The 15,606-nt window shown below is 39.1% G+C and overlaps 1 protein-coding gene and 1 pseudogene across 1 annotated transcript in view; both read right to left on the bottom strand.

Moving 5' to 3' along the window:
* COL4A6 (collagen, type IV, alpha 6) overlaps window positions 1-15,606 on the bottom strand; it is a 383,431-nt gene that overhangs the window by 175,014 nt on the left and 192,811 nt on the right. The gene's annotated exons all lie outside the window — the stretch shown is intronic.
* LOC102264020 lies at window positions 12,538-13,569 on the bottom strand (annotated as a pseudogene).

The following is a 15,606-nucleotide window of genomic DNA, read 5'->3' as shown; positions in this document are numbered from 1 at the left end:
ATGATGTTGGCTGTAGGTTTGTCATATAAGGCTTTTATTATGTTGAGGTATGATCCCTCTATTCCCACTTTGCTGAGATTTTTTATCAAGAAAGGGTGTTGGATTTTGTCAAGTGCTTTTTCAGCATTGATTAATATGATTATGTGATTTTTATCTCCCAGTTTGTTTATGTGATGTATCACATTTATTGATTTGCAGATAATGTACCATCCTTGCATCCCTGGTATAAATTTCACTTGGTCATGGTGTATGATTGTTCTAATGTAATGTTGAATTTGATTTGCTAGATTTGTTGAGTATTTTAGCATCTATGTTCATCAGGGATATTGGCCTGTAGTTCTCTTTTTTTTTGTGGCGTCTTTATCTGGTTTTGGGATTAGGGTAATGCTGGCTTCATACAAAGAGCTTGAAAGTGTGCCTTCCTGTTTTATTTTGGTCTCTATGTCATTTATCTCTGCTTTGATCTTTATTATTTCCTTCCTTCTTATGCTGGGCTTTTCTTGTTGTTCTCTTTCTAACTCTTTGAGTTGAAGGATTAGATAATTTATTACCATCTTTTCTTGTTTTTTGAGATAGGCCTGCAGAGCTATGAACTTCCCTCTCAAGACTGCTTTTGCTGTGTCCCATAGGTTTTGGATTGTTGTGTTTTCATTATCATTTGTTGCTATGATGCTTTTTATTTCTTCTTTGATCTCTTCGGTAACCCAATCATTGTTTAAAAGCATGCTATTTAGCCTCCAGGTGATTGAATATTTGATTGTTTTTATTGTTGTTGATTTCTAGTTTTATGGCATTGTGATCTGAGAAGATGCTTGATATGACTTCTATCTTCTTGAATTTGAAGAGACTTTGCCTGTGCCCCAATATGTGGTCTATCTTTGAAAATGTCCCATGTGCACTTGAGAAGAATATATATTCTGTGGCTTTGGGGTGAAATGTTCTGAAGATGTCAATTAATTCCATCTGATCTAGTGAGTCATTTAGGATTGATGTTTCTTTGCTGATTTTTTGTTTAGAGGATTTGTCCAGTGGTGTTAGTAGGATATTAAAGCCCCCTACTATGATTCTATTCCTGTCAATCTCTCCCTTGATATCCTCCAGAAGTTTTTTTTAATGTATTGTGATGCTCCTATATTGGGTGCATATATGTTTACCAGAGTTATATCTTGTTGTTGAATTGCTCCCTTTAGTATTATGAAGAGACCTTCCTTATCTCTTGTTATGGCCTTTACTTTGAGGTCTAATATGCCAGATATATGTATTGCTTCCCCAGCTTTTTTTCATTTCCATTTGCCTGAAGAACCATTTTCCATCTCTTCACCATCAGTCTTTGTGAGTCCTTTGTTCTAAGGTGGGTTTCCTGCAGAGAACAGATATATGGGTCATGCTTTGTTATCCACTCAGCTACCCTATGTCTTTTGATTGGGTCATTTAATCCATTTGCATTTAAAGTTATTATTGATAGGTACTTGTTTGTTGCCATTTTTATTCCTTTTGCCTGTGTTCCTTCTTCCCTTCCTATTTCTTCTTTTTATAGCAGACTCTTTAGCATTTATTGCATTGCTGGTTTGGCGGTAATAAACTCCCTTAGTCTTTTTTGGCTGTGAAGCTCCTGCTTTCACCCTCAATTTTTATTGATAATCTTGCTGGGTACAGTATTCTTGGATTCAGACCCTTGCTTTGCATGACTTTGTATATTTCATTCTATTCCCTTATTGCCTGATATGTTTCTGTTGAGACATTAGTCAATAGTCTGATGGGATGTCCTTTGTAGGTAACTTTCTGTCTCTCTCTGGCAGCCTTTAAGATTCTTACTTTGTCGTTGGTGTTTGCCAATTTAATTATAATGTGTCTTGGTGTCGATCTTTTGGGGTTCATTTCATTTGGGACTCTGTGAGCTTCTTGGATTTGTGTGAGTTTTTCCTTCCCAATATCAGGGAAGTTTTCTGTCATTATTTCTTCAAACAGGTTTTCTATTCCTTGCTCAGTTTCCTCTCCTTCTGGCACCCCTATTATGTGGATTTTGTTTCGTTTCATGTTGTACCAAAGCTCTCTTTATTTTTTAATTTTTTTTTCTAGATGCTGCTCTGCTTGGGTATTTTTTCCTACCATGTCTTCTAGCTCACTGATGTGGTCCTCTGCTTCTTCTAGTCTACTTTTGATGCTTTCTACTGCGTTCTTTATTACAGCGATTCCATTTTTCATTTCTTCTTGGTTCTTCTTCATCTCCTCTTGGTTCTTACACATATTATTGAATTTGTCTTCCATCCTTTTTAGCAACCTTATGACTATTGCTATGAATTTTTTCTCTGTCATATTGCTTGCCTCCATTTCATTTACTTTCTTTTCTGGTGATTCCTTCATTCTTTTGTATCTGTGCTGTTTGTCTCCCCATGATTGCTCCTCTCAGGCTTTCTGGTTATGTAGCTCTCTCTCTCCTGTGTTGCCTTAAAGGCACAAAATACAACACAACAAGACACAACACATAAGGCACCAAACACAAATGTATTCATGATACTAATAACCCCAAATAAAGGTGATCACCAGAGAAAAGAGATTTAGGGAAAGAGAAGAGTGCACAAATGATATTGAGAAAAGGAAAAAATGTAAGAGAGAAAAGAAAGAGAAGAAAAAATAATGGGGAAAATATGTATATGGGGAGAAAACTCCAATAAAGCAACAACTAATCCAAAAAATGCAAACAACAAACACCCAGAGATGAATTCAAACTACAAAGAACAACTAATCCAAAAAATGCAAACAACAAACACCCAGAGATGAATTCAAACTACAAAGAACAACTAATCCAAAAAATGCAAACAACAAACACCCAGAGATGAATTCAAACATAAAGCAACAACTAATCCAAAAAATGCAAACAACAAACACCCAGAGATGAATTCAAACTACAAAGAACAACTAATCCAAAAAATGCAAACAACAAACCTCCAAACAACAAACACTCAGATGAATCTCAGGAGGCATATTTCCAGGAGGTAAGGTCAAGGAATTGATGAATAGGGAAATAGCCACAATTCTGTATAGAGGAGGTAGAAAGAGAATGGTTGTATAAAAAGAAAAGTAAAAAACTAAATACAAAAAAGAAAATATATATATTAAAAATAAATATAAAATAAAATTTATATATGTATATATAAATAATTTTCCTCCTTCTTTAATCTATCTATCTATTTGCTTACTATTGGAAAAGGAGGATAGAGAGTAGATAGGCCTGAGTTGGTAATTAGAATTAGTTCAGTTATTTGTGGAAGAAGAGAACAAGTGAGGAGAGAAAAAAAGAAGCAACATAAACAAACAAACAAACAAACAAAAAAATCTAACCAATAATCAAAGATCAACAAGACAGAAAGAAATAAAAAAGTAAAAAAAAAGAATTTTGATAGTGAAGAAAGAGAAGAGATAAGTGTGTATGTGTTTGGAGCAGGTGAGAGTAAATTAGATATATGAGTAAGATCAATTTTTAACAGGGAGTAAAAAGAAAGGGTAGAGAAAAACTAAAGCAGAAACAGGGTAGGAGAAACAGGACAAAAAAGGGGGAAAGTGATGAAGAGAGTGTTGGCATAAAGGAAAAATTGAGATAGAGTAAAATAATCCTAAAGGGAAAATCAAAATAGAATGTATAACACTAATTCCCAAATAAAATAAAATAAAATAAAATAAAGAAAAAATAACAAAATAAAACTTTTAAGAAGGGTAAAATAATAGTATTAATACTAATAGTTAAAAATAAAAATATAATAAAAAACAAGGTAAAATCAAGTGAGAGAAAAAAATTAGTTTCTTAAGTAAAAAATAAAAAAATAAAAATGTGTAGTGAAGATCGTTCACTTCCTCCACTGTTCTGCTTGGCACATCTGTTTCCTTGCAGGTAGTCAGCACAGTATTGAAGTTCCCTTCGATGTACCACTCCTCCGTGTCCTAAGCCACAACCCTATTTTCAAGCAGGAGGGATCTCTCTACTCTCTTTGGTCTCAGTGTGCCTTTAGTTGTATTTACACACAAGAGACAATTTCTGCTACAGCCCCTGGGTGGCAGCGTTTCTGTCTTAATATCTGGGGCTAAAAGGTCTCTCTACTCTGGCTCTGCACACAAGTCTGTGCACAACTCTGTGCATGACTCTGCACAGCCAGCACAGAACTTCAGGCTGCCTTTGTGGGTCCAGTCCAGCTGTGGGTTAATATCTAGAATCCCCTTCTGCCAGCAGCCCTGTGGACCCCCTTCCACATTTGAGGGCTATACTAACCCAAACAGCCACGAATTTTGTGGGGGGCAGTGTTTCTCTGAGGCTCTAGTTCCCACTGCGCATGTTTCTCCCTCCAGTTTGCATCCCAAATCTCACCTTTCTTTAGGCAATGACAGCTGTGTTTAATTCGCTAGTTCCGGGTGGGTGCTCTTTGATTCAGCTGTTCCTTCTGCTCTGTGAGAAGGCGCAGGGCCTGTCCGCGAATTCCGCCCTTTGTCTTTCCCTGAGCAGACCTCCCAGGCATCCATGATCAGGGAGGTTGGAGTTCTGGCATTCCTGGATTCGCAGCTGAGGTAACTGGTCCCTAGGCGTTGTGGTTGTAAGGTCCTGGGAGGTATCTGAGATCTTCCCAGTTGAAGGTAAGGCTGGGGTTCTGATCACAGCCAGTCTCTAATCACAGCCGTCCCCCCTTCAAGATGGTGTGGACTCTGTGGCAGAGCTGAGTGCTCTGGGAGAGATTTCAGCCACAGTAGAGGCTGCCTGGTCAGGGGAGCCGGTCAGCCAGTCCCCAACAGTCCCTTGGAGTATAGCTGACCCTCACGCACAAATACAGACACTCCCCGCGTGTCCATGCACTCTCCTTTCATTCTCTCACTCTCACACTATCTAGCAGCCTGCAGTCCCATTGGCAGCCATCTTGGATTCCTCTGGGAGCTTTTAAAACACTAGATACCCAGGTTGTACCCCAGATAATTAAATCACAGTCTGTGGGGTTGGTGAATCTCAGGTATCAGTATTTTAAAAATTGTTCCAGGTAATTCCAAGGTTCAGAACCACCAGTCCAGAAAACCACTATATTCTCCTGCCAGGTTTCCCCCACCTTTTGTTTCTCTCAACTGTACCATATTTTACTACTGTTTAAATTCTCAGCGTTAAGTGTTTTATTCTCCTGTTCAAGATCTTTCAATGATTCAGCTCTCTCTCTCTCTCTCTCTCTCTCTCTCTCTCTTTCTGTCTCTATCATCTCTATATCTATCTCTATCTCTCTATCTTTCTAGCTGTTTCTCTATCTGTAAAGCATCTATATAATCTATATTTATACTTCTATCCATTTTATTTATATCTATATATCTAAATATACATGAATATGTATGCTGTGTTAAATGAAAAATGTAGGGTAGAGAAGAATATATGGTATGTTTAATTGTAAATTTTACATGTGTATTATTTTTCTTTTGCTATATAGCAAATTTTCAAAGTTAGCTGTTTAAACTTAGCTTAAAACAACACTAATTTATTGTCATAATTTTTAGGAGTCCAAGCATGATTTAACTGCTGCTAAGGGTCTCTCACTGTTTTAAGATGTAGGTTTTATGATCAATCAGGTATGGTGAAGTCAACAAATAGAGGATGACAATCATTGAAAAGATAATTTGTTACTACAGGATCCAAGAGGAGGGGCACAGCATGCAACATGGGAAAGCAACAGGATCTGTCAAGAGGCAGAAGAAGTGAGGAGGAAAACATGGGCAAGAATCTTTATTGTAGTTACCATGGGAAAGGCAAGGCAAAGCAGAATAAGCAGGTTTAGAACTGACCAGTTTAAACAATTTCAGAAGGCTCTGGGTTATAGGAGCTGTCACTAGTTGTCTGGTACCTGAGCCTGGGATGATCAAGGCAGAGGAATATTGCCTCCTGGAGTGTAAGATTCAGATAGATAGGGTGGTTCAGATATGGGGTCTGGGTTGGTTGGTTTGCATATGAAAGGCACCCTTCTGAGCAAGTTATTTGCTCTCTCTAAGGACTGACTAGCCCTGAGAAAGGGAGTCTTTTTCCCAGACTGCAAACCCCAAATATCAAAACATCAAGAATATCGAAAGTAAGAATATATAGTTAATGCATTCACTGGATTGAAATCTCAGTATCAAACAAGGCTGTGACCCAAGCTCACTACCAATAATTCAGTTCCTTATCATTTTAGGATGGAGGTCCCTGATATCTTGCTAGCTGACTGCTAGTCAGCTTCCAGAGACTGCTCTCAGACCCTAGCTACATGGTCCTCTCACAAGACAAAGATTCTTAAGACAAATACCATATGATCTCACTTATATGTGAAATCTAATGAACAACATAAATTGATGAGCAAAATAGAAACAGAGGCATAGATACAATGGACAGACTGACAGCTGTCAGATGGGAGGGAGAAGGGGGAGACTGGATGAAAGAAGGTGAAGGATCAGCCAAAGAACATATATGCATAACCCATAGACACAGACAACAGTGTAATGATGGCCAGAGGAAAGAGGGACGAGGGCTGGGTAGAGGTGGGCAAAGGGAGAGAAAGTGGGGAGCATCTGTAATAGTGTCAACAATAAAAAAACAGTTGGAAATTCTTATATAATGTAACTTAAGTATCTCATCACCTTTACCATATTACATAACTTAATCAAGAGTGACAGAACATCATATTTACAGGTCTGCAAAACTCAAGGGAAGAAGATTATATAGGACATATAGGCAGGGAAAAGGAGTCTTAGAATTCTGCCTTCCACAATTTGGAATTATTTATATGTATATATTTGCATTGCAGAAAAGTTTGGAAAATGTTCATGAATCATCTCTTTTGAGGGGCTTTCAGATGGTATTATTTTTAGACATTAATTTTTATTCTACAAAGCACGTATTATTTAGGAGGCAAGGAAGAAAATTGTAAAGGAAGAATGGAAGGAAGGAAGGTAGGGAGGAAGGAAGGAAAGAAAGAAAAGAGGAAAAAGGAAGAAAGCAAGAACCTTCAGCTGCTTACTGAACTAAGTATAAATTCATTGTCAAAAATGGTTTTCCATAACATGATGCCAACTCTGTAAAAGGAGTCATTTTCTATTACCCCTTCAAATGATCCCTTATTCAAGATAAACTAAGTACCCTGGCCCTCATTTTACCCTGTCCTTTTTTCTATATATGGCACACTCATATTATTCTACTGTTTTCATTTCTGTCAAAATCCTACCCATCCCTCAAAGCCAATTGCTATCTTCTCTGCAAAATCATTCATGATCCCACTAGCATGAGGTGATCCTTCTTGTTTTTGAAATTCCTGAGCAGTAGATCATAGGGGTTAAGCTCCCAAATTCTAAGGTCGTAGATAGCTTATGTTCTACCTCTGGCTCTTGGTACTTTCTAGCTGGGAAATCTGAGGTAAATTGCTTAACCTAGTAAGTCAGGACAATTGCTCAGACGAGATAAAGCAATTGGGAAAAGAGCTTTAAGCCAAGGGGAATTAGCAGAGTTGGAACACTGGAATGGAAGTATCTAAGTCAGAAATCCAAAGGAAACAATATATGCCTTTAGAAGGAAATCAACTGTGTGGGACTGAGGTTGGGATGAGGATGCAAATGAGTGGAGCTTTGAAATTCAAACCCAAAATGTAACCTTTGCCTTGGAAAATTACCCAGCCAAAGTCACAGACACTAAATATAAAGCAAATGTTTCATGAAACCAGGCAACACCATCAGTAATGCGTTCCAGACTATTTCTACAAAACAGAGGGTTCTTCCTATTTAGGTGTCTTTGTGGTAATGTATGAGAATGCTAATTCCAGGTAAAGAAATTTCATGTGTTTTTTTGAGAGTTGAATTTATCCAAGAAAAACAACCATCTCTTTTGACAATTTTTTCCTCCAACTATGCCAGTCAGATTATGAAAGGCAAAGCAAAGAACAGTTTTTTTTCCAGCCCTGTACATAAAAGAAATCTAGTACCAAACCCCCTGTTCTGGTACAGTGGGGCATATTGCAAAACATTGCCAGGCTGCCTGGGAAGTGAAGGCTGTGCCTTGGCTCCACCATATGATATATGAAATTGGCATTAATCTGGTAAACCAGGTCAATTCACCCTGGACCTGGATTCTGATTCACAAATTCTCATTTTCTTTGCCTATATAATAATTGGGAGTCACGTCATTAAAATATACCACTTTATTAAGATCTACCCTTTAATTAGCACCTACTATTTTCCAGATACTTTACACACATGATCTCAATTAATCCTTACAAGTATACCAGCTAGGTATTCTTATCCCCTTGTTGAAGGATGAGGACCCATTTGTGGGTAGCAAAATGCAAGGCTGAACAGTATCCCCCATTGATCTTTCCTTTCTCTGGACCCCTGCAGTAACTCAGGATACCCCAAAGCAACTTCCTTCTGCTCCGAAGACAAGTGGCTCTTCCAAAGACAGCAGGCCACTGTGGCATTTTAGAAGTGTCTGCTGATAGTTTGATTGGAAGTATGGAAAAGTGGGTCACTAGAATCAGAAAACTGGGGGTTTGCAACTTCTAATTGTCTGTGGAGCCTCAACCAAGTTCCCTTCCTTTTCGGGGGCCCTGCTTCCTCATCTGTAACATGATAGGATAGGACTAGATTTATGGATTGAAAATGTTTGAAAACTATGGAACCTTTGTTACATAAACAAAATCTTATATAGTCAAATCAGTAACACTGGTTAAAAGGGGTGGAGGCAAGAAGAGCAGAGAGGCAGCCTTTGTAGCACTCTGCTGTATATCAGGGCTTGAGGGTTGACTGTTAGAAAACACAGTTGTACTAGGTTATAACTAAAGGTTCTTTCCAACATTTGATGGTTCATAAGGTGGACAGTTTATTCTTAGATTTTGCAGTGCATTTTCCCTTCCCTAAGCTGAAAATAGAATATCATCCAAGATGGGGACCATGACATGCTCATCTTATATTAATAATCCAGTAGAAAATTTTATTAATGCCCTTCACTTCTGAGATTCTTCTACACCTCTGGTGACAGGGAGAGCTGACTTAAAAGCTACAGGTGTGGCTATCAGATAGAGACAGTTGCCAAAGTCTTATGCTTTGGTACCTAGCTCAGTGTTGTACACTTAATAGGTGTTTGGAAAATACTTGCTATGTACTTGTTTTCTCAAAGGTAATGTTAGCCCTGGGGTATCAGTACCTTAAAATGAACATCCTTGTTTGGCCATAGGTCCTCTAAAATTCTGAGAGGAAAGCAAATCTCAAATATTATCATTTTATTCTCATCAATATCTACAGCTGACCACTCTGGAATCTGACATTCTGATTACAGGGAACAGCAGAACACAGTGCTTTATAGCTGGAGTCCTTTAAAAAACACATTAAAATCTACAACGACAATATCATACAAAGTAACAAGAACGTATTAGACACAGGTTTCCAAGAAAAAGAGGCCTTGCGAGGAAGATAGAGCTTCTTTATTATTTCTTTTTAAACAATATGTTTTAAAAATGTTATTGATGAGAAAGGAGAGGGAGGGAGAGAGAGAGAGAGAAAGAGAAAGATATTGTTCCACTTATTTATGCATTCATTGGTTGATTCTTGTATGTGCCCTGACTGGGGATCGAACCTGTGACCTTGGTGTATCGGGACAGCATTCTAACCCACTGAGATACCCAACCAGGGCTGATAGAGCCTCTTTAATAGAGATAGCTGGGCAAGGAAGATTGTTAGATACTAATTTTCTCTTTGAAAAGATGTTTGGGTTATACAAGACAACATCTGAAGGAGAGCTGCACTTGAGAAATGTGAGTGAGATGAAGAAGTCCAAAATGCAGAACCAGAAAGAATTGTAACATATTCAGTAGGTTTAGTGTTATATTTATTGATTTGCTAATACTGCTCTATTGCCCTGCTTGACTAGTAGAGGACAAGTAGCTCTTGTGCTTTAGGTTTAATCCACTAAAAAGAAAGATACAAAGACATAAAGCTGAATTGTCCTTTCGAATATTACTGGGTGAAATTCCCAAGAAATTTTTTCTTAAAAACCACACAAAAACTCTTTGATTTGCCTCATTTGGGGTAAATAATGATTTGGGTCCAAACACTTTATAGATCTGGAGCCAATCAGTTCAAAGGATGTTATGTTTTCAAAATAATTAAAAGAGTGGTCAGAAAGACAGGCACTCAGGTAGCAAGTTTGCAATTTACAGTCATTGATGGTTCATGTGTTCACTCTGATCTTTTGATAGTCATGGTCAGTGAGGGGTTAGTTAAAATAAATGGAACAAAGTTCTAGTTTTCAGAGCTCATAAAGCATGAAGACTCAAACAAGTCTCCACACCTAACAAAGGTTTACTTCTTGCCTTCACCTGGAAAACAACTTAACCTCTTCATATCCATTTCAAATTGGGTGAGAACACCAACCCAAGCCCATGAGTTATCTTCCCTTTACATCAAGGCTTCACCCCTACCCTCCATTGTATCCAAAGAGCAAGATCTTACTGAAAACAAAATGGTACCTGGAAAATTTTGTCAAGTCCAAATCATCTGCTCTTTCCCAAGTGGCCCAGATGGCATATACTCTGGGTCTACTGAATGCCTAATGCGAAGTCAAATTAGGCAGGACACAGTAGTAAGTGACTGTGTTTACTGAATCTACTCAATCATAGCTTTTATGGACAGATTCATATTAGCACAACCCAAAGGGAAAGAGTCTTTGCCTGAGGTCACAATCTGTCCAAATCAGCATTGTAAGTTGCATCCCAACCTCTTCCACCAAAGCAATTATCTGGGTTGTTAGTTTGCTGTACAAAACCCCTATGAATGTTTTTCAAAAAATCTTTATTGTTGAAAGTATTACTTATGTCTCCCTTTTTCTCCCATCGATCCCTTATAGCCTGCCCCTATCCCTACAAAACCCCTATAAATGGTATACTTTAAAAATCACTATTATTTGATGTAAAGAATACTGATGGTGGTGATACTAATATTAGAGAATAGTGTGATTACAGGAGGAGAGAGCTTATATGGCGGGGAAGGGGGGGAAGCAGACATGTAATACTGCAGTGTCTGAGCAAAGTTTGTTAAAGCAACCAAAGCCATTAGCAACTGGAAAATGCTTAGCCCTGAATTCCTGCAGATTTTTTGGTCTGATTTGCTCAAGACAGTATACAGAGATAGTGCAAATGCTCTGTAGGAATATTCAGTGAGCCAGCCATACAGTTGGTTGGTACCTTGAAAAACAAAATGCCATTTTTCAACAATACTTTCTTGTCTGACGAAAACAAATCAATTGTGTGTCCACCTACAATCTTTTGGAAATTGTGGCATCCACTTTGGCATTATGAGAGCAACCTTACCCCTAGAAATACTGTTTAAATTGATCAACAAGTGTAATAAACAAAGTATTTGAGATTTAGGAACTGTTGTATGGCCAATCAAAAGAAAATATGGGTAGGAGTTACATTGTCTGCAGAAAAGATTGTATCTACCATGTGCCAATTCTTTTTCTCCACCATGGAGAAAGGATTAGGATTCCAGAGCATGTGATATGGATGTCCTCATAAAAGTTGGTTTCAGCTGCAGGTGTTGTAACTTTATTAGGAAAGAAAGTTAGCTGTTTCAGGACTAGGATATAAACACATTGAATGACCCTGGTTTTTTGGCCAGGATAAACATAGGCATAAGTTAAACAAAATGTTAAACTCCAACTCTAGCTTGGTGTCATTGATTGGGGAAATGGGGCAACTCTGGCAGGTTGAGATAAACTCAAAAGTATATGGAGGATACAGAGGCAGAGCAACATTGAACAGACTGTCAAACTACAGCGGGAAGGCCGGGGAGGGTTGCGGGGGTAGGTAAGAGATCAACCTAAGGACTTGTATGCACGCATGTAAGCATAACCAATGGACACAAGACACTGGGGGGGGTATGGGAGGCTAGGGGAAGGTCAAGGGGAGAAAAAAAAGGAGACATATATAATACTCTTTGTAATACTTTAAGCAATAAAACAATTAAAAAAGAGCAAAAAAAAGTATATGGAGGTATGGGGGATGAAAGTCAAACAACACCAAAACAAATTAAACAGATTTTTAATTTTTGATAATCAAAAACACTGAGGTGCAGTCTCATTATTTTTGTGTGTGTTCCAATAACATTTTATTTTTAGATACTTAAGTTTCATATCATTTTCACCTGCCACAGAACATCATTCTTTTGATTTTTTTCAACTATTAAAAAATGGTAAAACCATTCCAGCTCATGGACCTTACAATTAAAGGTAGTGGGCCAGATTTGCCTGCAGGCCACAGTTTGCAGACCCCTGTTCTAGATGGAAAAACAGAGAATTTAGTGACCAGACCTATTACTCACACATCAAGATAGAGACAGGCAGGGACAGAAGTCTGAGTCCCTGATTCCACAGGAGTGGTCAGGGAACTGAGAAGTCATTATTTTTCTCATTCTTAGTCCATTTACATACAGAATTACAAGACCTAGAGATAGGGCCAGGTCCCAGGGAAAGAAATAGGTGGAATAGGTGGCTGATAGTGCTGGAGCTCATGTCCTGGGGAAGTGTCCACTCGCTCCCAGAGTGGGACTTTGGATAAGGTGCATGTGCAGGATTTCCTCTGCCCACTTTAGGTACTTGGCTGCTTTCTTTATACCTTCTCAGTGAGCAGATGATTGGTTACCAGGAACTCCCCGTAGCAGGATGTACACACCTCCTGGTTACCCTGCAGAGCTGCAGGGTAGTCACCTACATTCTGGTCCTGCAGGGCCTGAGTGATGAGCACTGTGGCTTGGCTCAGATAGGCAGGCTTGGCTCTCCTTCTTCATCATCTTCCCCCTCCTGGCTCCCAGGGTTCCTGGTCCAGACTCTCAGACTCTGCCTCCATTGTTGCCAGGTCACCTATGTAGATAGGATTGGGGCCTTTAACCCCTTCCTTGGAGAAAGGGTCAAAGACGGCAAGCTCTTCTCAGTGAGGCAGGGGAACTAGACACTTCCTTGGTGCTCCCACAGTTAAAGAAAAGATCAAGGGTCTCCTGAGAAGGATTGGATGGCAGGGGGTCTGCTGACACCTCCAACTTATCAAGGCCCCTTTTCTTTGCAGAGAGTGTGGACAAACCAGTAAGCATCAGGTGGCATCTGGGGCTCCTCAAGGGGCAGAGTGGGGATCAGAGGGGGGTGGCAGAATGTGTAGATCTCTGGATACCTTGGAGGGCCATGTCACATCCCCACTTCAGAAGAACTCCTTGAGTTGAGGGCTGTTGTTGAGTGCAGAGATATGCATGGTGAAGTGAAGCAAGTTCTCTTCCCACTTTCACAGCTCCTCAATCAGAGGCTTCGAATCTGCCAAACACCTGGGGACTGGGGGAACTCCTCCAGGTGGTGGTTTCAGTGTGTAGGCCAGGTCTCTGTGCAGCTTGCAGAAGTCACTGTACTACTTCCAGACCACCACCTTTTTGACATCCTCTGGGTCCCTCTTTGAGATGGACTGTGTGGTTGGTCATTTTTCACTCAGTGTAGCCCTTGGGGTGGGCCCAAGGATCAGAGACTGTGTAGTGCTGCAAGAAGTCATTCTTTGCCATGGCAACCCAGCCAGGGTGGAGCTAACCGCTGGCCAGTCTCATTATTTTTAAGCTGGAAGTCATAATGTTATTCAAATTGGATCAGAACCTCTCCTGCATTGATATGAGTTTCAACTTGAAAAGTGATGGCTACTTGTTCCCCTATTTTAATTCTTCAATCCTTTACTAAGTGATAACTCTGACATTTTAGCTGGGCACCTAGCCACACCGAATAAAAACTACAATTCTTGTTCTCAATTTCAGATAAGTATGACCCTGAAACTAAATTCTGGCCAGTGGAATATGAGGGAAAGTGATATCATGTGATTTCTAAGTGTCTTTAAATGGAGGGACATACTGTTTTCACCTAGTCTCCAATCCTTCTGGTTGGAATAAAGATATGATGGCTGGAGCTAGAGCAGCCATTTTGCACCATAAATTGGAAATTATATGTTGAGAATGATAGAGCAACAAGACCTAAGGAACCTTGTTATCACAGAGCTGCCATACAAGTCTCAATTGCCTACATGGACTTTTACTAGTACATCATCTCAAGCATTGAGTTTTTCATTTCTAGAAGTTCTATTTGGGAATTTTTAATGTCTTTCATGTCTTACTTAACATGTTCAATCTTTCCTCTAGCTTCTTAAACATTTGGAAACAGTTAAATAATGTTTGAAAGTCTTTGTCCACTAATCCTATAATTGTATTATTTCTGAATTGGTTTTGATTTATTTTTTTCCTTATTATTTCTTTCCTTCTTCTTTTGAATGCCTGGTAGTTTTCAATCGGATGTCCTATGTGAATTTTATCTTATTGGATGATGGATATTTTGTATTTCTATAAATAGTCTTGGGCTTTATTCTGGAACACAGTTAAATTACTTGCAAACAGTGTGATCTTTTCAAGGATTTTTAAAAAAAATCTTTATTGTTGAAAGTGTTACATATGTCCCTATTTCCCCCCCATTGACTTATTCTAGTCTGCTCCTGCCCCCTGCCTCAGGCCTTTACCACTCTATTGTCTGTGTCTATGGGTCATGCATATATGCATACAAGTTCTTTGGTTAATCTCTTCCCACTCACTCAACCCTCCCCTGCATTCCCTCTGAGGTTCCAGTCTGTTCAATGCTTCTAAGTCTCTGGATCTATTTTGTTCATCAGTTTATTTTGTTCATTAGATTCCACAAATGAGTGAGATCCTTTCTCTGACTGGCTTATTTCATTTAACAGGTTCATCCATGCTATTGCAAATGGTAAGAGTTCTTTCTTTTTTCACAGATGCATAGTATTCCATTGTGTAAATGCACTACAGCTTTTTTATTCACTCATCTGTGGATGGGCACTTGGGCTGTTTCCAGATCTTAGCTATTGTAAATTGTGCTGCTATGAACACAGGGGTGCATACATTATTTCTGACTGGTGTTTCTGATTTCTTAGGATATATTCCTAGAAGTGGGATCACTGGGTCAAATAGGAGTTCCATTTTTAGTTTTTTGAGGAAACTCCATGCTGTTTTCGACAGAGGCTGCAACAGTGTGCATTCCCACCAGCAGTGCATGGGGGTTCCCTTTTCTCCACATCCTTGCCAACACAGGTCACTTGTTGATTTGTTGATGATAGCCATTCTGACAGGTGTGAGATGATACCACATTGTCATTTTGATTTATATCTCTCAGATGATAGTGACTTTGGAGAATTTTTTCATATGTCTCTTGGCCATCTGTATGTCCACTTTGGAGAAGTATCTAATTTTTTTGCCCATTTTTAAATTAGATTGTATGTCTTCCTTTTGTTAAGTTGTATGAGTTCCCTATATATTTTGGAAATTAACCCCTTATCAGATGTATCATTGGCAAATATGTTCTTCCATACAGTGGGTTCCTTTTTCATTTTGTTGATAGTTTCTTTTGCTGTGCAGAAGCTTTTTATTTAGATGTGGTCCCATTTGTTTATTTTCTCCTTAGTTCCCTTTGCCCTAGGACCGTGGTCAGCAAACTGTGGCTGGCGAGCCACATGCGGCTCTTTGGCCCCTTGAGTGTGGCTCTTCCTAAGCCTT

This window comes from Myotis brandtii, unplaced genomic scaffold (genome assembly GCF_000412655.1).
Source record: "Myotis brandtii unplaced genomic scaffold, ASM41265v1 scaffold199, whole genome shotgun sequence".
NCBI lineage: Eukaryota > Metazoa > Chordata > Mammalia > Chiroptera > Vespertilionidae > Myotis > Myotis brandtii.
This window is presented reverse-complemented; position numbering and strand designations above follow the sequence as displayed.